Below are 23,126 nucleotides of genomic sequence, written 5' to 3'. Positions count from 1 at the left end.
CTTTTGTCACTCTTTCCTATTATAAATAACACTGCAATGTTTATCTCTTTGTGATTTATGTGTTTATTGAATTATATCCTTAGGATAATTTCCTAAAAAGTGAAAGTTTGGCATATGATACCAAATAGTGCTCCAGAAAAACTGAAATTTTGACTCTGACTAGAAAAATATGAAGCAAAAATTCACCCTATATACATCTTGTCACCTTCATATTGTTTTTTTTATTTTTGCATCTTTATTTTATTTTTTTATATTGTTAATTGCCACATTTTTTAAAAATTTTAAATTTGTTTACTATTAAAAATTAGACCAGTTTTTTATGTTTGTAATCCATTTTTACCTCTTCTCTGTCTTTGTTCTTCACATACTAAAAATTATAGCTTATTTATTCTACATATTTTGCAAGTATTTTTTTCCTGATGATTGTCTATTAATTGAAATGGAAAACAGCTTTCTTAATTTTACATACTTCATGATATTAATAAACAACATGCTTATAAATGCTGTACATTGATCAAAATTATAAAAATGTATATTTTCTGTTCATCTTTTCAGTTTCCTTATTATATCATTTAGTGTCTTTGGACTTCATCTATGGCATAATTTCTCATCTACTATTAAAATATGTCTACTACTAAGATGACATAATTCATATTTACACAGATCAACAGCTAAAAGTCCTAGTCAAGTGTATTAGTCTGTATATTTCTCTACAATGCCAACTACTACAGCATGCTATGGTGGTTCAATTCCAGAAAGCATTCCTCTTGGTCTTTTTCTCCCTTCCTTTCTTTTTTATGGCTTTCTCATACATTTCTTCATCCAAGACGATTTTAGAATCATTTACAACTTTTTTAAAAAATTCAGTGGTTTCTGGATAAAAAGAAGCCAGTAAAGTAGAAATCAGATTGAATTGTCTGAAAGAAAAGAGACAGATTTTGACAGAATTGAAAGAGCCAAAACCCGCGCTTGAGGGCTGATTCCCAGCTAAGGCTGTAAATTTGGCAAGGTTTTAAACAGCTCTGAAGCACAGATCCTTGTCTGAAAAAGGAGCTAATAAAATCCACATCTCCATGCCCCTTGTCCACCTACCATCAGGTCTACATTCCCAAACGTGAAGACTTCCTCATATAAACTTCTTGTAAGTGGCACAGCCCTTGGGTGGAGTGCTCACGAGACCAGCTTCTCACTACATCTTCCTCATGTAAAATTCTTGTAAGTGGCACAGCCCTTGGGTGGAGTGCTCACGAGACCAGCTTCTCACTACATCTTCCCTTTGCAGCATTGCTCAGTGGAGTCCTAGACAGGTGTGGAACAGCCTATGATTTTGAATCAACAGTCAGGAAAGCTGCCTCAGTAGTTGCTTGGAGTTAAGGGAGCATCACCTTTGTATTATAAACACAGAATAATCCTGCACCTCCAGATCCTCTCACCACCTGTAGATTCCTTAGTTTTATGTGACAGTATTCCTGAGGAGAAGTGAAGAAATATATACTCACCTCAGACAAGGAACCATTAGACCAAAGTAAAGATAACGCCAAAGTCAAACTTGGCAAATCAGAGTTTCATTGGTGTTCTCTACAGGAACACAAGTGAGGGGTCACGAGATCCGAAATTAATCAAAAAATCAAAAATGGCTACAGCACCAAAAGCCCTCTTTAGCAACAATCACAAAAGCGGGAACAATAAAGCTCATTGTACAACTGACAGGAAGTTCATTCAAAAGGTCAAGGAGCATCTCTTCCTGGTAGCTCTGTTGGTCTGAGTCTTTTCCACAAAATTCAACAGTTCTGCTGGTCTGTGTCTTCCATTACAAGTTATTTGTCTACCTTCCAAGCATGTCAGCTGGTTTCCTTCTTCTGGGCCGATGGCTCTCAAGCTTCCTAATGCTGCGACCCTTTAATAGAGTTCTTCATGCTGTGGTGACCCCAAACCATAAAATTATTTTTGTGGCTACTTCATAACTGTAATTATACTACTGTTATGAATCATAATGTAAATATCTGCTGTGTAGGATATCTGTTATGCGACCTTTGTGAAGGGGTGATTGGGTCCCCAAAGGGGTAACCACCCACAGATTGAGGACCACTGTTGTAGGCAGATTGGCTGCCCTTCACCTCTCTGGGCAGCTCAGTTTATTTGAGAGTACTCCTCAGCAGTCCTCACTGCTTAGATAAGCTCAGAGAAGGAGAAGCCAAGAACATCTCAGGAACTACCTAAAGCTTCTGAGTTGTTCACTTCCTGAGTCTTAAGGAGTCTCCCTCTAGAACATCCTGAGTTTTAATGAATCCCTCCGAGATGGAATGCTTCCTCTCAGGGGAAATTGCTACACAACACACAGTGATCCCACAAGGACATCAAAAATCTTTCACACTTAACCAGCCATCATCCTCTCTTTGATTTCAGCTATAAATCTTGCCTTATACTGTGTACCTAGGCCTCATGGAGCAGAAATGACATGAAGGATGCATCATCCTTACCCATTTTTTTTTTACCTGATCCCTCCTTTTCTTCCCTGATCTGCCCACTCAAAAGGTGGAATGTGCCGGGCGGTGGTGGCTCATGCCTTTAATCCCAGCACTCGGGAGGCAGAGGCAGGTGGATCTCTGTGAGTTTGAGGCCAGGCTGGACCGACAGCCTCCAAAACAATACAGAGAAACCCTGTCTTGTAAAACCAAAAAATAAAAAAATAAAAATAAATAAAAACAAAAGGTGGAATGTACCAAGAAGCTTGTCTTCTTCCAGCTTCCGGTTCCATTCAGCCAATAGAAAGCCACAGTGTGAAATTTCAGAGGAAGGAGATGCATGGGAAAGGATGTGTGTGTTTCCTTTCCTCGGTATCTTTGAGGGGTTAGGGTTCACTTATTTCTCTCTATTCAGTTCAGGTTTCTCATAGTCAACTTCTCCTTCTGAGTTCCATTTAAGACCTAGAGTACATAAGAATCTCTCACGCAAACCCGGGGCGGGTGGGGGGGTTGCGTGCTGGGCTAGGGGCAGCACTTGGGGATGGTGTCAACACATTGCCTTCACATCTTTAATTATGTCATTTTTGTATGTTTCCCAAATTTTCTTTCTTTTATGTGGGTTCAAAAGCTTTAGTATTTCTACAGATGAAGATATGGAAGCACTTCTGATTTCCTTATCCAGATGAAGCAGTGATACAAGAGGTTATAAAGGAGATACAAAAGGAAGACAGAAGGGTCAGGAGTTCAAACTCATCCTGAGCCAACAGCAAGTTCCAGATATCCCAGGCTACATGAGACCTAGTCTCAAAACAAATAAGCAGGGAAAGGGTTAATTTTATCTACACCTTCAGCCCTTCTTCAAACAAATACAACTGGAGTATTCTCTCTGAGACTCAGAGAAGAAATTCTAGAAGACCAGTCCTGATATACAAATTTGCACAGCTGAGTATTTTTTTAATTTTTATTTTTAAATTTAAATTAGAAACAAGGTTGCTTCACATGTCAATCCCAGGTCCCTCTCCCTTTCCCTCTCCTCCTCCCATGCCCTCCCACCAACCCCTCCAATATCCCCTCATTTCCCCAGGGAGGGTGAAGCCCTCCATGGGGGTGTCCATAGGCTGTCATTTCATCCAGGGCAGGGCCTAGACAGCTGAGTATTTTTTTTTTGGTTTTATGAGACAGGGTTTCTCTGTATTGTTTTGGAGGCTGTCGGTCCAGCCCGGCCTCGAACTCACAGATATCCCCCTGCCTCTGCCTCCCGAGTGCTGGGATTAAAGTCGTGCACCACCATCGCCCGGCGAGACAGCTGAGTATTTTTAATGAACACTCACACTCATGTTTATAGAAGCTTTACTCCTCTCCATTTAGGTATGTCCCCGGTGTAATAGTGCAGATTCTAACACCACTTTCACACATCGCCACTGTTTCTCTGTTCCATTTAACCCTCAAATGTAATAGACATTGTCCCTAAGGCACCAACATCCCCACCCCTCTTCCACCAGGCTGTGCTAAAGTCTAGTTTTGAAAGGATCACAGGATCCCATCAAACTGTGTGCAAATTGTTGCAACTCATTAGAACAGCCAAACTTTCCTTCAAGAGTCTCTCCATATTCATATAATAAATGATCATTGATGCTTCTCAACTGTCCAGTTTTTGTATCAATATATGAGTGTGAAGTGCAATTAGCTATTGAAATAAAACTGGTAATGAATGCTAATTACTTCCTTCTATGGGCTTGGGGGTAATGTATTCCAAGTCTTTTCTCATTACTTTGAGAAATTGAGAGGTGGCTCTATAGCGATCTACAGATAGCCTGAAAAGTACTTAAAAGCGTCAGACATTAGCTGGAGCTCTGTATAATTGGATGTGCTCCGCACCCCTTGCATATAAGTTTTCTTGATGTGGAGCCCTGAATGCATAAAGAAGAGCGAATGTGCAGAGAAGAGCAGCTTCAATCCGCTTTGCTGTCATTTGGATCTTTTGAGTTCTGAATTCTTTTGGCAGCTCTAATATAACAGAAGAGCTTTTCCTTCAGTGACTATAAAACCCCCATTTGGAATGTTTCTCTCACGCTTTTATGTGAACATTGCCAATGGCTACTTTTCTCAAAATTAATTCTCACCCTCCATAATGATTTGCAGAAGTTTACTGAAGTGCTGATAGTAAATATGAAGAACTGTAAAACAGATCTTTGCCACAGAAGAACAGATCTTTGCTTTCTCTAGGCACCCAAATGTTCAATAATCAAACAGGAGTGGTTTCGTTAAACACTAAGATGAACTTTGAGAAATAGAAAACATCACTCCTTAAAGTTTATGACACGCTGTGTTGTTGTTAGTAATTCTAATCATTACAATAAAAAACCCAAATCAAGACTCTGTGAAGGTAGAACAGTCCTGATAGGGGACGATGCTTTTCACTGGGAATACAGAGAAAAAGAAAACGATTTTCCTATGAACCACATTCCACGCTTGAAGTTGACCTTAGCCCTGCCATGAGCTGATCTTGCCCTCAACAGTCTCCTGAGTTCTATTTGCCTCCCTCATCTGAAAAATGCACAACAATTGAACTTATTCTGAAAGACCTTCCTAGCATCAGGAATTGTTGTTTGGTTCATGTTTTCCTAAAAAACACTCAGCAAACTTTACCAGGGGAGAATCCTACTAGAAGGAATTTAATCCTTCCTCCTCTTTAACAGTACAGACTTGTCAAATGTTCTTTCATTTGAAGATTTACAAACTTTGAAGAAAATAATAACATGGATTAGATTTGAAAATCCTCATCAGAAGTTGAAGCTTGCAACCAATTCATGATTTGCTTTTACGCCTGAAGGATCTCTTGTGGAAAGAACAGAGAGGAGGCATTTCTACTTGATAATAGCTCTCCTAGCCATGTACAATCTCCAGCAGGGGTGGCCAAGAAAAAGCTCACATCTTTTTACATCCTTCTCTGATTCTAGGATATTAAAGATAGGTTCTCATCCTCTCCATTTGAGGCTATAAAATCCACACGGTTATTTACTGATCATGAAGTGTGATGGCAGCATTGCCACTAGGTCCCCACTTCTCATTAAGACTCTAGAATGCTCTGGGCTGTGGAAGAGAAAGAAGAGAGAATGTCATTTGTGCACAGACGGCAGTCTGGGACACCAGCATGATCAGCCATTCACTCAGGTCTTCAGGATTGCCGACAATGAACAGAGCTATGTGGACTTGGATTCTAGTCTAATCTGGTCCGTTTATTTCTGATGATTTCAGGAACAAGCGGGTTGAATACATGAAGGTCAGCCAACACCATGACAGGGTGAGAGAGATGACAGAGCTGAACTTTCAGCTTACAGACCTAACTAACAAGAGATAATAGAAAGAACCCAAAGAGTTGGGAAGCAGTTTACAATGAATGACCCAAACAGTTTACAGTGAATGAGTACCCACTACAGACTAATATATAGATGTTTCTTTTCTTTTATTTCCAACTACGGCTATAGATAAAATACTTTGAATGAATTCATCAGTTCATTTTTCTGCCTTTTTAGAACTAAAACATAGCAAAGGTTAATATTCTCTCTCTCTCTCTCTCTCTCTCTCTCTCTCTCTGTCTCTCTCTCTGTCTCTCTCTCTGTCTCCCATTCTCCCTCTTCCCTCTCATCTGTCTCCTCTCCCCTCTCTCTCTTTCTTTCCCCTCTCTCCTCCATCTCCCTCTCTCTCCCTTTTGTCCCTGAAAACAGACAATGTTGCTGGAAACAGCAACCAAGGGAAGGCAAGGGAAATCCAGAATAAATTGTTGTGCTGAAACATTTGTAATTAAGCATGATAACCAATTACAGGAATACCTGGGGGTAGTTCAGTGATTCACTCTCCCACATCAGAGGTCTCCTAATCAATTTGAACTAACCAGACACTGCTACAGAAAATAAGCAAGATCACAGCATTTGCTAATGAGTCTCAAAAATGGATTTCACTGCATGAAAATGTTCATCGTCAGGACAAAGACTGTTTTCACAATCTTGTGGGTCATTTGCATTTGCATTTGATTGGAGAAAAGGCTTTTGTTCTTTTTTCCCTTCTCACATCCTTTACAACACCACTGATTTTTTTCCTGATGATTTAGTGCTTTTACATCACTGTATTGTATCAAGCGCTAAAAATACACCAAAATAAAACCTTTTGTGCTGAAGTAGCTAGTCTCCACTTCAATTATTACTTAATTTCACTGTGTCGAATGGGTTTCCTGGAATTTAAATGTGCAGGTGTATGGCACCTAGAGAAATAATTTGACAGAAGCTCCAGTTACAGATCTGGGAAGCAATGTGAAAGCCAGTAGACCATGTTCAGTGTTCATTTGAACATTCCTTAGTCTTGAAGCCCAGCAACAATCTTGACAGAGATTTGAACTACAGTGGGCAAGCATTTTGAGGTCTACCAGGTGGCAAATAATAATAATAATAATAATAATAATAATAATAATAATAATAATAATACATATCATAGTCCTTCCAAAATAGGCAACAATACACCACAAGCTTGCCATGTTCCTGTTGGTTTTCACAAAAAGGACATGGGAAAAGGACCATATACTTAAACAACGAGACAGCATGACACTTCATTTTGCAAGAGTTAAATCAAGTAAGACATCTGTAGCTTTGTGTTAGCATCACTATATCATGTGACATACTGAGTCTCTTAGTATCTTCTACCATAAATCTCTGAATACAATCTTAAGTTTATAGCTTAAACATTCTTTCCAAACTTGTATCACAAGACTTTGTCTTCCTTCCCTATCGCCTTCTATTCTGTCCAGGACGCTTTTAATATTGCACACTCAGCTACCCTTCTCGTCTTTCCCCCTATTCCCTGTTCTCTCGCTTTTCTTTGCTCTTAGCTGGTCTAACCCTTTGTATTAGATTTGCAAAGTCGGCACAACTGAACCTGTTTTATCTCTTCACATCTCCCTCAGGACTGAGAAAGCATGCACACCAACAAGCACACAGCTGCACCATTCACACAACTCTCTTTACAAGCCCTTCTCTGTCATCTCTCCTAACAGAAGAAATGTGGCTTCTGTAAATAAAGGCTTCACTCAGTGAGACACATGACTTGTGTATTTACCTCATGAAGCTTTTTGTTGGGTTGTTTTTTAATGTAAGAAATTTTGCCCCAAATTATTTTCCCAATTCTTTCTGTTTATAACTTGATGCAATACTCAAACTTTATTAAGTTAGTTGGGAAAATGTTTTCCACATCCATTGCAAGAAAAACAGAAAAGACCTAATTTCAAAGTTGGCCAATGCAAAACCCCCATGTCTTTTCTAAGAATTCTTTGCAAACTTCTTGGACCCAAGCCTTAAACTTATTTGGATTCCTGTATAGACAGTGCTTGACTTATGATAGCTCAACTGATGACTTTTGCAACTTATGATCATACAAGTGTGATATGCATTCAATAGCAACCGTATTTCAAACTTCAAATTTGGGTCTTTTCCCAGGCTAGTGACATGTGGGAGAGTTCTCTTTGGAGATGCTTGGTAGCAGAAATCTGTACTAGGGTGATCACCAAGACAGGAATAAGACACACTACACTGTATTGTGTTGCTAGCTAGAACATTTTGTGAGTGTGTAAATACATTGTCAATTTATGAAGAGTTTGTGAGGACACAATCCCAGGCTAAGTCAGGGAGTGCCTGTGATTACTGAGTTTTCTTCTTTTGTTTTCTAAGAATCATCTTTCTCCTATCCCCACTACTTTCCATGATAAATCAATGCACTTGCACTCACATACAAGCAAAGGGAATAAACCAAGCAGCAACAGATATAACTTATAACTTTATTAGTACCGCCTGTGCTTATAATCTTATTTCTTCAGCTACACTTAGTATCATTTTCTTTCCATCTTTCATATGTGTGATGGTTTGAATAGGAATGTCACCCCATAGAATCATGTGTTTGAATGCTTGGCCCACGGGGAGTGGCATTATTAGGAGGTGTGGCCTTGCTAGAGGAAGTGTTTCCCTAGGGATGGGCTTAGAGGTCTCAGAAGCTCAAGCCAGGCCTAGTGGGTTTATAGGCTCTTACTGCTGCCTGCAGATCCAGATGTAGAACTCTCAACTCCTTCTCCAGCACCATGTCTGCCTGCCTGCCACCATGCTTCCTGCCATCATAAACCTTTGAACTGGAAACCAACCCCAATGAAATGTTTTCCTTTATAAGAGTTGTCACGGTCATAGTGTCTCTTCACAGCAGTAGAAACCCTAAGACAATATATCTACTTAAATGTCTCTGTGACTGGGTAAAGTTAACCTCTTTTTATTTTTTTACTGTCATTTTCTCTAGTACAGATCTGTTTTCCATTCTTTTAAAAGTATTTATTTATTTATTTGCATATACAGGTGCATGCCATAATGTGTGTGACATACATGTGAGTACACTCAGCTGTGCAGACATGTGGGGGCTAATCCTCCTCTATAACTCTCCACCTGGTTCCCTCGAGACAGGTACTCTAATTGAACCTAGAGTTAGGTGGGTGATGCACAAGTCTCCAACCATCTTCTCATTTCCACCTCCCACAGTGTTGCAGTTACAGGTGCATACCATCCATATTCAGTTTTTTATGTGAGTTCTGGGCATTTGAACTTAGTAAATAGTTTTATAGTCTTAACAGCTCTCTTGAAAGTGTATAAAATCATCCTATTTATCTATTCGGATATATGTGAATTTGTCACACATCCGTGGTTGCACATATATAAACACTTATACTCAAGCACAGATATCTATGTGTGTGTTTGTGTGTGTATGGCATTCTAGAAGGTAATCTCCTCTGTTGAGACAGGAAAGTTAAAATCAAACAGTCCCTATGCCTTTGAATCTACTGTCTACACCACAGGCCTGTAGCGGCAACAACTAGGTAAACCTTCATTCTCCATCATGAAGGCTTTACGTTCTCATAGCCTTGTACTCCAACCTGAAAACTCCTCCAGAGACATGCAGCTGTGGTCTATGATGCCCCACAGTTCTTTGGAGTTAATACGCAGTGCTTCTCCAGTGATGCTAAAGTGAGCCCTTGCCTTATTGAAGATTTTCCTCTTCTGGAATAAATCTGGGAACCTGTAGCCCAAGTAGGAGATAAAAATTAAAACTTTCTCCCTTATAGTTGGTCAAAGAGATTGTCCTTAAAATTTCTCAAAAACCAGTGTTAGTCTGTGTAAGGTTGAGACAATACAGAAGCAGATGAACGTCCTTTCCTTTTGATAGCATTTCCACCATTAAAACCAAAACTGAGAACAATGTATTTCCTCCGAGTTGTCTCTTAGCAAATTATTCTATATGTAGACTTCAACTGGGGTCAGTAGATGCCAAGAGGGAGACTTTTGCCTTCTTCTTTGCATTCTCCTAATAGGTTTGAGATTGTACCAATGTGTGTGGCCACACTAACGCAGGTGACCCTTTCTGAGAACTGTCTTCACTCAGTTGCCAATAGGAACATTCGTGTTGTGCCCAAATTCTGAACCCCAAAATTACCAAGAGGCCCATTTTGATGCAAAATCAAAGAGTCTTTCATTGCTGTCGTTTAATGAGCTAACCACATTAGCTCAGACCTTTCATCCATCCACTGCAGCACATGGTTGGAGAAGAGACCCCAAGAAATCACCAGGCAGGGATCTTATAGGTCAGCATAAGGAGAGTGTCTGGTGTATGCAACAGTCTCAGGACTGGTGCGCTTCCAGGCTTAGACGACCTGCCCTGTGTTGATTGGTGAACTGGTTGTTATGACCCATAGGCCCTCCCAGGGCAGTTGCTATGTTCTGTCACTGTTGTGCATTTGTCCATAAAGCACACCCAGAGCTGTAAAGCACAGCCCTGCCCGCTAACTTCTGATTGGTTTCTTGCCACAAGGAGGGCACCTGACCTCCTAATGACCAGGACAGGAGCGGCAAGGTCAGAAGAGCACATGTTAGCCTGTCATGGATGCTAAAACGGAGGGGGGAAGCTGGTTCCTTCAGTTTGGCTTTTGTTTTAAGGTAGAATTTTACATTCATCCCAATTAAATTTCATCCTGTTCAAGGGAACTTGTCAAAATGCTTCCAGATTCTGATCCTGTCATCTAATAATTTGTTCTCCATTTCAGCCTGGGGTCATTCACAAATCTGATAATATATATTCTATGCATTTACACAGATCATCAAGACACGGATTTCACAAGATGTGCCAAAAGCAGTGCCCAGCTTCAATTGTGAGGATGACTTCTGCCTGTAAATCAGCATCCATCAACCAGATCTGTACAAGGCACCACGTGAGTCACTGAAAGAAGAATAAATAGATCCACTGTACACCTTCCTAATGGGAAGATTTTTACAAGGGATCCCAAGTAAAGATGTAACAAAATACTTATGTATATTTCTGAAAACATGCCTGACTATGATGTCCAATAAGAACTGAAGTAGCAGAAATCATAACTTAGAACATTATCATAAAAGTGCAGATGAAAAAAATCTGAATTTAAGATGATAAATTGTTCATGGGGAAAAAGAAAGTCATTATCTTACCCCTATTAAGTTTTTAGGTAGGATTAGGATTTTTATTCAACTCATCAAGCAATGTGCTTTCCTTGCACCAAGTACTTCAGGCAATTAATAAGGAAAGATAAATGCAGATTTCTTCTTCCCATCTATCAAAGTCGAACATACACACAACATATACACTGCCAATCACAGTTTATGCACCATGTTATCCCAATCATGTACCTGTAGTTGAGGAACACATCCCAGAAAAATACTGAGTCAGAAACAGGATAGATCATTATTTGCTTTAAAAAACTGAGATTTTTGTTTTCACAAATTAGTATACGTTAAGCAAGGATAATTTGGAGAACTATAACTCTGAAATTTGTTTTGAATTTCAGATAAAAACCTGAAGCAGACAAACTGATATTGTTTCCTATGAAGTATGGAGGATCCTTTGACCATAAAATAGAACAATGCTTAAAAACTTTGGGAAATAGGCAAAAGAAATTTTACATGCCCAACAAAACAAAGCAGTCATTATCATTCTTAGGGTGAATTATGCATGAAAGTGAATAACATGGAGCTACAAATAGAAGCCCAAATGGAAGTGAGCCAGCATGCCCTTTCCTGTGTTATGTGTCCTTCTTGGAATCTCTTCCTTTTAAGGATTTGCCCTAGGCTAATTTGTCTGGAGCAAAGTTCACTTAAGATGTTCACAAAAGAACAAAAGATGTGATCACCACCAGGCTGGAAACTTCTGAATACATCCCCTGTGTCCACAAAGCAAAAAGGCTTTGGAATGTCTGTTAAGGCAAATTGTAACTTTCACTTCCTGGGGTTTGCATTCAAAGAGAAAGTAAAACAAAGGAAGGTGAGCCTAGCTCTAAGGCAGTAAATCAACTTAGAAACTAGCAGGAAGGCATGCCATTGAGTCACCAAGGATTCAGACCAGCAGTTCCTCATTACCATGCCATTCCCCCTTTCACAGCTCATCCACAGCCCCTTTCTTCTGTTTCTGTCTTCATAAAACCAGCAGGCAGAACTTCCGCAAATACAAACACTCTCAGGGTTCTGGCCACTCTGCCACCTGAATTCGTAGCTACATATCCAACCAAGCAAAGGTTAAGGAAACATAATGCTTTTACAAGTATTTGACTCTTGTTCTTTAGTTTTGTTAAGTCATCATTCATTTCAGGCAGCACTTGAAAGTTTAGCCTGATTTCTTAATGAAATAATTTGATAAGCATCATTAAGACCAAAAAATGTAATATAATCCAATCAAATAATTCTATAGATAGCTATTAATGTCAAAATATTGCTAAATAGTTTAATACAGTTGGAGGGGGGAAACAAGACAAGAAGCGTGCATTAATCTCTTAAACTCTTATTGAATTCTCCTGAAGTGATATACAATTATTGTATTTTGAAGAAGTATGTAGTATTTATCCTCAAACCTATTGTTTCCTCTACACATAACTAATTGATAACCATTTCCTGTCAACTAGATACTAGATTCTGTGTTTTAACACACTTCACAGTTCATTTTAATAGGATTACCATAGCCATATTTCATTATAGAGTTCTAGTAAGTATAAACAAATAAATAAAATAAGATTTTTTTAAAGAAGCATGTACAGCCCTCAATATTCTTTAAGCTTTTACAGACCTAAGTACCCAGAGAACCCACTGAGGCCTACAAAGCCAAAAGTTAGAATTTCTTACTTTAATAACCCATTGTCTGTTGGAAAAATAAGTGTAACTATTTAAGGAAAAAATAGAGTACTGGAATAAAGTAATTGCACTGTATCGTGATCAGAAAGTAGATTTCTTTCTTTTTCTTTTCTTTTGGTTTTTTGAAATAGGGTTCCTCTGTGTAGCCCTGGCTGGCCTGGAACTAGCTCTGTAGATCAGGCTGGCCTCACACTCACAGAGATCCACCTCTGGGACTATTTTGACATTCCAAAGTCCAGCCTGGTCCTTCCTAGAAGGAATGCATCCTCCCCTCAAATCAAAAGGCTGAGATTCTCCCTCTGAGCCTCTCTACTACTTGCTGTCTTCTATCTGCCCTATACTCTAAAACTCTCTGGTAAATTTTGGTCAGCTAGTGGCTACCTCTGTCCTCTGATTCAAAGCAAACTTCATTGTCAGAATGCAATCAAAATAACACGCAACATATACATATGATAAGTATGTGCATATGTGTGTATGTTATTACTAGGTATTGACAAGATACTCATGAACCCTGTAATCTGCCATTTGAAAATGGGTTACCTAGGAAAGACAATGGTTCAGTTCAAAGATCTGACAGCTAGAGAACCAGTGATGCAGACTCCGGTCCAGATCTGGTGACCTGAGAACCGGGAACACCATGCACAGGAGATGAGCAATGTCTTAACTCAGTCAGACAAAGGATGACTGGACACCCGGTCTGCATTTTCGTTCCATCCCCACCCTCAACAATAACATGATGCCCTGTCTAACTGAGGAGCACTGTTTGCTTTGCTCAGTTCACCACACTCTCACAGACAACTCTGAAATAATGTTTAACCAGATAGCCTGGCATCCTGTTACTCAGCCACGTTGAAGCCCAGTTAGCCACCGAAGCACATCCACAGGAAGAGTGGTCAACTGCATAAAAAACAAGATGTAGATATTTTTGAGAGAGAGTGTTCTGGGGTCTGTCATGGTTCTGTGGGAATCATGTGCAGAGGCATGGACAGTTGTCTTCTTTACCATCTTTTAAACGATGTCTGTGGGGTAAATAGCCTTGGAGAACAGAGAAAAATGTCTCTGTGTGCAGCAAAAGTTTACTTTGCTATCCACCGTACTGTGTTCTGAAGACTTACGTCCCTACAAAAACCATGTTGGAGTCTTAACTCCCAAGGCATTAGAGGGTGACACTTTCAAGAGTTGGTTGGGTCATGACAAAGAGTCCTTGTGAGTGGGATGAGAGCTTTCATAAAAGTAGGTGAAGGAAGTTTGCTTCTTCTTGCTGATGAGTGAATGCACCTATGGACAGGTAAATGAACCCTCACTAGATACCAACTTGATCCTAGCCTCCCAGATATGTAATAATAAATACACTTGTATGTAATAATAATATGATATATTTCATGCATAAAATATATCATAATAAATACACTTCTGTAAGGCACGGCACCTGGTCCATGAAATTCGGTTGTATCGGCCCAAATGAACCAAAACATAATGTGACAAAGATACTGTTTTCCTTGGAGCAAAAGTAGGTGGGCATGTTGCTTATATTTTAGGTTAGGATTTTCTGAGTGCTGGGTTCCTCTCCTGCAATGCAAAAAAAATTGTGAGTCAGAGACAGAATATCATTTTATACACACCATGCTGTGGGAATTGTTACTTGGGAAAATGGTATGAGGAAGTTATAATATTCTGGCTACTGAATCAGAAAGTGCCTCTTATTTCTGATACAGAAGTCTCATATCTTCTTTGAGCACACTTGGCTTTGAGGGACCCTCACTTGTTACTTTGCAAATAGGGAACAATATCAGACCCTTCACAGTTTTTGATAAGAAGCAGTGTTCATTCTAGAAGCAGTGTTAGAAAATGTATTAGAGCAGGACAACTCAGTATGCAGAAAGATCTATAAAGAAAATTCCCTGGCCTAACTGCTCTATATATGCAAATTTGTTTAGTCTCCCTAAAACAAACCCATGAGATAATAACTACCAGTCTCATACCCACTCAGTAATTAATGAACCGAAGGAACGTAACTTAAATTGCCGAAAATCTTGTAAATGTTAAGTATAAGTGGCAAGGTATGGCTGGCACTTTGCTCAGAAATCCAAGGCTCTTATCTCCAATGCTACCAAACCTTACATATGGTCAGGATACCTTGCCTCTGTCAGGCATTGCTCAGGGGACTACAAATCCAGAGGTGGAACAAGTATTCACTCGTAACTTGGTGCAGGTTATGCTCTAGCAGTAGGTGATAATGAGAAAAGTAAGCAACCATTTTTATAATTGTGAGTTCGACACAGTCATCTGCAGTAGATGAACACTGTGAGAGAGGAAATGAGAAGGGCTTGTGCCTGCACTGGACCTGAAAGCGTTCGTTGATGGGGTGATGTTCAAGTTAAGATTTAAGGACAATTTTGAATGATTTAAAAATTTTAAAGCCCAATTCATACATGAGGACTCTTACATCAGTCATAATAACCCTCTTCTTGTGGATAGGCATCAGGAATTCTATTTAGCAATGCTGTTTTGAAAATTATTTCAAAACCTGTTACTAACTACTCATGACACATAAAGCGTCCAAAAAAGAAATCCTCCACATTTTGCCTCTGACCTCTCCTTTCTCTCTTTCCTTGTCAATGGAGACCATCCATGAAAAAGTTCATTATCTACACTATCTTTCCTGCCACCCAGAGAGAGCAGAGCATTTGCCCACTGATCCCCTTGGCAGTGGCACATACCTTGTCATATAATGTGTACACTGTGTGTTATCGTCCCCAAAGAACAAAAGGGAGGTTTTGCATAAGCCACTGCCTACAAAAGACATCTGTCCCCTTCACGGCCACAAAGAATTTGATATGTAACTATATAAAAACAAACTCCACATATTCTCTTATTTTATAATACTCATTTACTTGGGGATTTGGGAGGTGTGCTTGATTCCTTTATCAAAACATGGAGTAAATGGTGGATATTTTGATGATTCTTAGTTTGGGGATCTTTAGGAGAAAAGTGAGAGAGACAGAGACAGAAAGACATGACTTTCACATGCATACATGTGTGTATAAACACATGTACTTGTGCATGCTTGTACATGTAAACATGTGTGTATAGGCATGCATTTGTGCATACTTGTACATATATACATGTGCATTGTGTGTGTTGTTTTGTCTTATTCATCTTTCTGTGATTGTGTAGTTCTGAAGCCAGGCAAAGAATGCTGACTTGGAGAACTTTTACTTATTTCTGTTTATCTTTACAAAATAGTTTCTCACCATCTAAGTATACTTAAGAGAACAATGTTGTGCTCCTCAGTGCTGATAACTTTGTTGTAGTGAGAGTTACTGGGGAAACCCCATGGGCATGAGGAGCAAAGCAGTTCACTTAGAAAATGGTTTTAAAAATAATTGCATTTGTGCATAATATAAATTGTATACAAAATATGGGAAATTATATGATATATACCAACATACCCATAGAGTTATATTATGTACACATATATAGGCAGTCTCCAGCTTAACAAGATTCAAGTCACAAGTTTTCAACTTCACCACAGTATATAGAAATGATGAGAATCTACACACCAAGCCTTGACTTCTGTTCTCTTCTTGATTGGCAATATGGAACCCAATGTCTTCCCTTGGTAGTAACAACAAGTCATGTGTGCCAGTCAGTCTGGATTACCAGTACAAATACCAAATGCTCAGCAACGCACTGTTGTTAACCTATGGAAGCTCATAGGCTATGTGGATTTAATGCATTCATATTTGTGGAATTCTCCACTTGTGATGAGCTTATAAGGATGCTGTTTAAGTCGGGAAGCATATGAAAATGCACATAGTCACACAGTGCAAAATGACGGGGATGTGTTTTGAGAAATGCCTTAGGCAATTTCACTCTTGTACAAACACCACTGAATATACTTAACAAATGCACGTGACTGTGATTTCACTGGGTGATATATTCTTAGGGGGTCCTGTCACGTGTGCAGCTCATCATTGATGCAAATGCCACTAGGTATCACATGTCTTTTCAGGTGAGAATTGAAGGAGTAGAGAGTGTGGTTTTCCTGGTACTTGAGCTACCTTGTTGGAGCCCATTCCCAATGGTGGGATGCCATGCTCAGCTTTGATGCATGGGAGAGAGGGTTGTCCCTGCCCCCAACATACTGTGTCAGACTTTGTTGACTCCTCATGGTAGCCCTTACCCATGAGAAGGAGTGGACTGGGGGTGGCCTGGGGGAGGAGAGGTGGGAAGGAGAACTGTGGTTGGAATAAAAAACGGAATTTAAAAGAATGAATAAGTTACAAAAAAGAAGAAAAAACACTCTTCCAGTGGAGTGGCTGGCATAGGATCATTACCCACACAGGCTGAAAGGTTCTGTCTAAAACCATAAGAGAGAATTTTTTTTAAACTGATGGACCATGGTTGGAACAGTCAATGGGGTAGGACATGCTACCCTTATGCTACCTTAGCATTTGAGAACACAATAGAAACAGGAAGGTCTCTGACTTTCCACTCTTTTCCCCTGAAGTAGGGTGGGAGCAGAATCTCCAACCTGTCTTGAAAGTTGGGCGAAGACCCTCATTTAAGAGGCACCCATCACATACACTGTGGAAAGTACTACTGTATACTCTCCAGAGAACAATTTGTACAAACAGGACCAATCTCATTCCCCCAGCTTCACAGCATCAGGACTATCTTTTGCCTTCTCATTACACGTCTGCATGATTGCCCATAAAAATACAGTTTTTCCTGTTCCTTTGGGTCTTTACTTCCAGAGGCTTCTGTAATGTACAAATCTTACATTAAATAAACGTGCATGCTTTTCTTTAATTCACATGCCGGTTGTTACAGGGTTTTCAATTGTAAATCTAATAATGGGGGAGAAATCATTTACTCCCTAAAACAATGCAGATTTACAAAAATATTGAACAGAAACATGTTGTTTCCATATGAGTTTCTCCTCCCGAATGCAAATGGTTCCCCTTATTATTAATCCCTTAATCCCTTGCATTAATGTAATACATTTTTATAACTGATGAACCAGTTTTGACATAAAATTATCACAATTGAAATTCAAAACATACATTAGGACTCACTATGTCATACGTTCTATAGACTGTGCCAAATTTCTATTCAGTCATATGTCTACTGTTGCAGTGATACAGAACAGCTCACTGTCCTGAGTTGATGGGGGATGTCCTTCTGTATATATGTTTCTATTACTGGTTGATGAATAAAATACTGTTTGACCAATAGAGGCAGAAAGATAGGCAGGGCTAGGAGATGAGGAGAATTCTGGGAAAGGTAGGCAGAGAGAGACCAAGGATGTGATGCCATGTAGCTGAAAAGGGAGTAACAGGCATTCTCCAGTAAGCCAAGACCATGTGGAAATACACAAATTAATAGAATGGGCTAATAATTAAGATAGAGTCAGCCAATAAGAAACCCTAACTATCGGCCAACAGTTTTATAATTAATATAAGTCTTTGTGAGCTTATTTGGGGCTGAAGTGTGGTGGGACCATGCGGGAAAGAAACTCTACCAACACCGAGTCCCTTGTATTCCAACTACCATCTCTTTCTGCTACCTCCCTGCCTCTGGAAGCTGCTTATCCATTTCTGTCTATACTTGTGCTTTCTCAGGATGGCACACGGGTGGTGTCACACAGCTCTGTGGTGGTTGGTTTCAATGTCAATTTGACATACATTAGAACCGACTGAGTAAAGAGCCTCAACTACAGAATTATTCCAGTTGTGTTCATTGATGTGGGGAAACCCACTCCGAGTGTCGAGTGTTGGGAGCATCTTCTAGTTGCATATCAGGTAAAAGGGGTGTGGCAAACGGCCTTCCCCTCCCTCTTGCCACCTAGTCACTAGGTTCTAGTGGATTTCCCCTTGTTGATGCTCATGCCAGTTCCTTTGCTGATGTTAGAGCCAGCATTTCCAGGCTTCCAACCTCTTTACTGGCAAAACAACTATCCGGTTGTTGGCCTCTCCAGGGTGAGACAGTCACTGTGGGAATATTCTGACTTCGAAAGTACCAGCCTAAGGAACTGAACAGCAACCAGGTTCTCAGGTGTGAGAAAACTGTTCTTATTCTAATCAGAGTTGAATAAATCATATAGATCATTTACTACATATCAATATATAATGTATTGTTACATGATTCATTAAATTGGTTTCATATAGCTCTGCTTCCCTAGAGAATACAAGTTTGTAGCCTTTTCAGACTGCTTTCACATAGAAGCACGCACTTCAGATTCCTGTAGATATTCTCCCGGCTTGATAGCGCAATTTTATCACTAAGTAATATTCACTGTGTGAGCATACCAAGTTCATCTACTCACCTACTGAAGAACATCACAGCTGCTTACAAATTGTAGACATTATGAATAGAGCTTCACCAGAGAGATTTTTTTTAAAAAATCAATCTCTACATCTCCCTTTCAAAGGAGCCTAAGTTTCCAGAAAAATTCTTTCCTAAAAATTTGAAGCATCACAAAGAATAAGGAAAAATAGGACTGTTTGTCTGTGCCTTTGATTTCACAGAACACACACACACACACACAATTGTCTGAAGTGAGTTTCTGACCTCTATCCACACATGCATGACTAGCTCTAGACCACTAGTTCAAGAATGACCTTTGCCTGGTAAGTTTCTATTCCCCACCCATTCCTTTTCCATGATCCCACTTGTAGGTCATTGCAAAAAGCCAGGTCAAAATGCAGAGAAAAACTGACTATGGGGTTCCCAGTTCCAGTTGATGTATCTACCACCCAACCCCTATACCTAAGGCTCAAGGGGGAAGAAATGTAGAGATTGGTAGAGTCTGAGGACAGTCTTCTAAATATGACACGGAAGCTACACCCATGAAATCTCACAATACAGTCACCTAAACAATGGCTACACAGTTGGCAGGCCAACATGGATGGGAAGCATGTCATAGTCTCCAACCCGAGATGAAGATCTGTACACCAATTTAATAACTCCTGAGAGGAGATGACTCCTTGATAAGTTACCAATCCCAAATGGTCAGCCCCAAACACATACTGAATTAACTCAGCAGGTTGTATTTACAAATTTATAAATTTATGTGTGCATCTGGAACAATAATAGAGAATACGAGGCTATTAACTTAAGAAGAAGTTAAGGGTTATGGGTAAAGTTGTAGGGACAGGGAAAAATGCTAAAACATAGTATCCATAAGAAATTTCCAAAAAATTGAGTAAGTTTTAATCTTGAGAAAGTTACCTGCAAACTCATTTATATTTAAATATTATTAGATTGCCCAGGCAATTAATTTCCCTTTTTCTCATGAAATTTATAGTGATACTCCATAAACTCTATGATATTGTGTATTTATATGCATATTCATGTCATATATATATGTAATTTTGCCATAAAGCAAAGTTTTCTGTTTGTAAAAAGAGAAAGACATTTTTCTCTAACATTCTACCTGCTTTTAGGGGAGGGGCAATGGGAAAGGTAATAAAATCTATTTGATTTTGCACAAATTGCCATTTTTTCACAACTTACATCGATATCTAAAATGGAATTCAAGCTAACAACTCTGGATAACTAAATTTTCACTTAAACCGACTGATAGCCTCAGTTTTTGTAGCTCAAAAAGTTCAAACTAAGTTCTCATTATCTATTACTGATAGCCGCCAATAAGATAACATGATTTTATCTTGTAAGTCTTATATTGATTTTTGACCCAATATCAGCTGCCTTGGAAACAAAAGCACTAAGTGAAGCTGACAGATCATGTCCTGCCCAATAAACACAGAAATAAAGTGAGAGAAGCACACACAGGAGCGTGGCTGGCACGCACGTGCTTGCTGACTTGACTACACCTGGCACAAGGCAGCAGCTCTGCTTCCAACTGGGTGCCTCACCAAACAGCCAAGCTTTAAGCTGCCTCTGTGTTGTGCAAGCCCAGGTCACAGGCTAGCCCTGTGGACTAGTGAGCATTCTCCAGTCTCCCACAGTAACAAGTTGCTAGGCTCAGTCTCCACTTGTCACCATGCCATTCTGCACAAATATGGCCTGAGTTTGGGTACCAGTGCCACCAGAAGATTCATGTCACATTGCTTCAGGCATAATTTGTAGGTAATTTTATTTTATTGGTTTTGTTTTTTTGTTTTTTGTTTTGTTTTGGGGGTTTGGGTTTTTTTCTTTTCTTTTCTTTTCTTTTTTCTTTTCTTTTTTTTCTTTTTTTTTTTTTTGAGACAGGGTTTCTCTCTATTGCTTTGGAGGTTTTACTGGAACTAGCTCTTGTAGACCAGGCTGGCCTTGAACTCACAGTGTGCTGGGTGGCTGGTGCGTGCCACCAATGCCCAGTTGTGTTTTGTTTTGTTTTGAGACAGGTGTTAACAGTGCTGCCTGTCCTGGAACTCACTTAGTAAACCAGGCTAGTTTCAAACTCAGAGATTCATCTGCCTCTGCCTCCCAAGTGCTGCGATTAAAGGTGTGTGCAACCATCACCCTGTTGTCTGGGTAATTTTATTAATAAGTTACATAGAAATCATCTTTGTCCCAAGTCCCCCCCAGTGATATCACTTGATTATTATTCCAATAATTCTGTGCCTTTGTCCCCTCTGGATTTCAAGCCAAAGCCAGAAATTTGTCACTATCCTATTTCTACAACTGGTCAAGTGGTCAAGGACGTTCCTGCCAAGAGTCTCAATGGCTGCTTCTAAACCTCATGAACTTATTCCAGAGCGTGCCTTTAAAGTAGCTAATTTTCACTGCCATGTATAAAATTCTTATGCAAATGTCCATTGTTGGGATGTCTTTTGAAATATGCCTTTTTAAAATCTCATTTTTACATACCAAACCCAGTACCCTCTCCCTCCCATCCTTACGTTACCCGCCCCCAACCATCTTCCCACCCCACCCCCATCCATTCCTCAGAGAGAGTAAGGCCTCCCATGGGGGATCAACAAAGTCTGTCACATCTTTTTAGAGTAGGACCAAGCCCCCCACCCCCAGTATCTAGGCTGAACAAGGTATCCCTCCATAGGGAATGTACTCCAAAAAGTCAGTTCATGAACTAGGGAAAAAGGCTGGTTCTACTGCCAGTGACCCCATAAACTGCCCTTTCGCCCCCCCCTTAATCAGATTGATGACTTCTTTAAATGCCATCCTAGTGTAGTGACCAGCCTCCCTGTTTTAGCAGCCATGACAGGCTACCATGTGCTTGTACGACCTTGCAGCTCCTGTCCTGGTCACTAGGGGTCAGATGCCCTCCTCATGGCAAGGAACCAATCAGAAGTTAGCTGTCAGGGCTGTGCTTTATGGCTCTGGGTGTGCTTTACAGACAGTACACAACTGTGATGTGCAGAGCATAGCAACCACCCTGGGAGGACCTATCATCACAAGGCAGGTCATCCAAACTTAGAAGCACACCAATCTGAGAATGTTTTATACACTTAGACACTCACCTTATGCTGCCCTTTAAGATTCCTGCCTCAAGGTTGCTAGGGGTCTTTTCTCCAGCCATCTGCCGTGGTGGCAGGGTGAAGGACCCAAGCTAATGTGTTTAGCTCGTTAAACATCTACAATAAAATACTCTTTGCTTTTGCATGGAAATGGGCCTCTTGGTGATTTTGGGGTTCAGAATTTGGGCACAACAGTAGAGCCTTCAGCAGGTAACTACTGGAAGCAGAATCAGAGATCCACAGCTAAGCACTGGGCAGAACTCCGAGAATCCAGTTGTAGAGAGGGAGGAGCAATGAGCAAACGGGTCAAGACCATGATGGAGAAACCCACAGAAACAGCCGACCTGAGCATGTAGGAGCTCACTGACTCCAGACTGACAGCTGGAGAGCCTGCATGGGACCAAACTAGACCCCTTGAATGTGGGTATCAGTGGGGAGTTTGGGCAGTTTATGGTGCCTTTTTTTTTCTTTAACTTTAGAATTTTTATTTTTTAATCTGCATATTCCAACCTCCTAAAAATCTTTCAATTTACACTCTGTGTGTGTGTGTGTGTGTGTGTGTGTGTGTGCGTGCGTGTGCGTGTGTGTACCCATGGAATGTCAGGCAGTTGTGAGTCATCTGGTGTGCCTGTGGATGCTGAACCCAGGTCCTCTAGATCAATAAGCTCTCCTAACCACTGAGCCTTATCTCAAGCTCCACCCCCTTGGTAGCTTTTTATGCCTGTTTGTCTCCTCTTAAAGGAAATACAAAATCTATTACTGTCATGAGAATCATTCCGCTCGTGATTTCCCCTTAAAACAATAGGTGAATTGTTTGGAGACTTGCTGGGGCAAGTGGATGTTGCCCCCCTTCAGTCTCCACCCCTTTGGGGTACGTAGGAGTGTACAGAAGGCAACACAATGTTTCATTTTGTTTTATAAAGCTCAGGAGGTGCTAATGAATTAAAACATTCAATAACTTTGAGCAACAGATCGGCGAGTCGAAAGCAACGCTTGGAGAAATG

Source organism: Mesocricetus auratus, unplaced genomic scaffold (assembly GCF_017639785.1).
Source record: "Mesocricetus auratus isolate SY011 unplaced genomic scaffold, BCM_Maur_2.0 Super-Scaffold_100015, whole genome shotgun sequence".
NCBI classification, from domain to species: Eukaryota; Metazoa; Chordata; class Mammalia; order Rodentia; family Cricetidae; genus Mesocricetus; species Mesocricetus auratus.
This window is presented reverse-complemented; position numbering follows the sequence as displayed.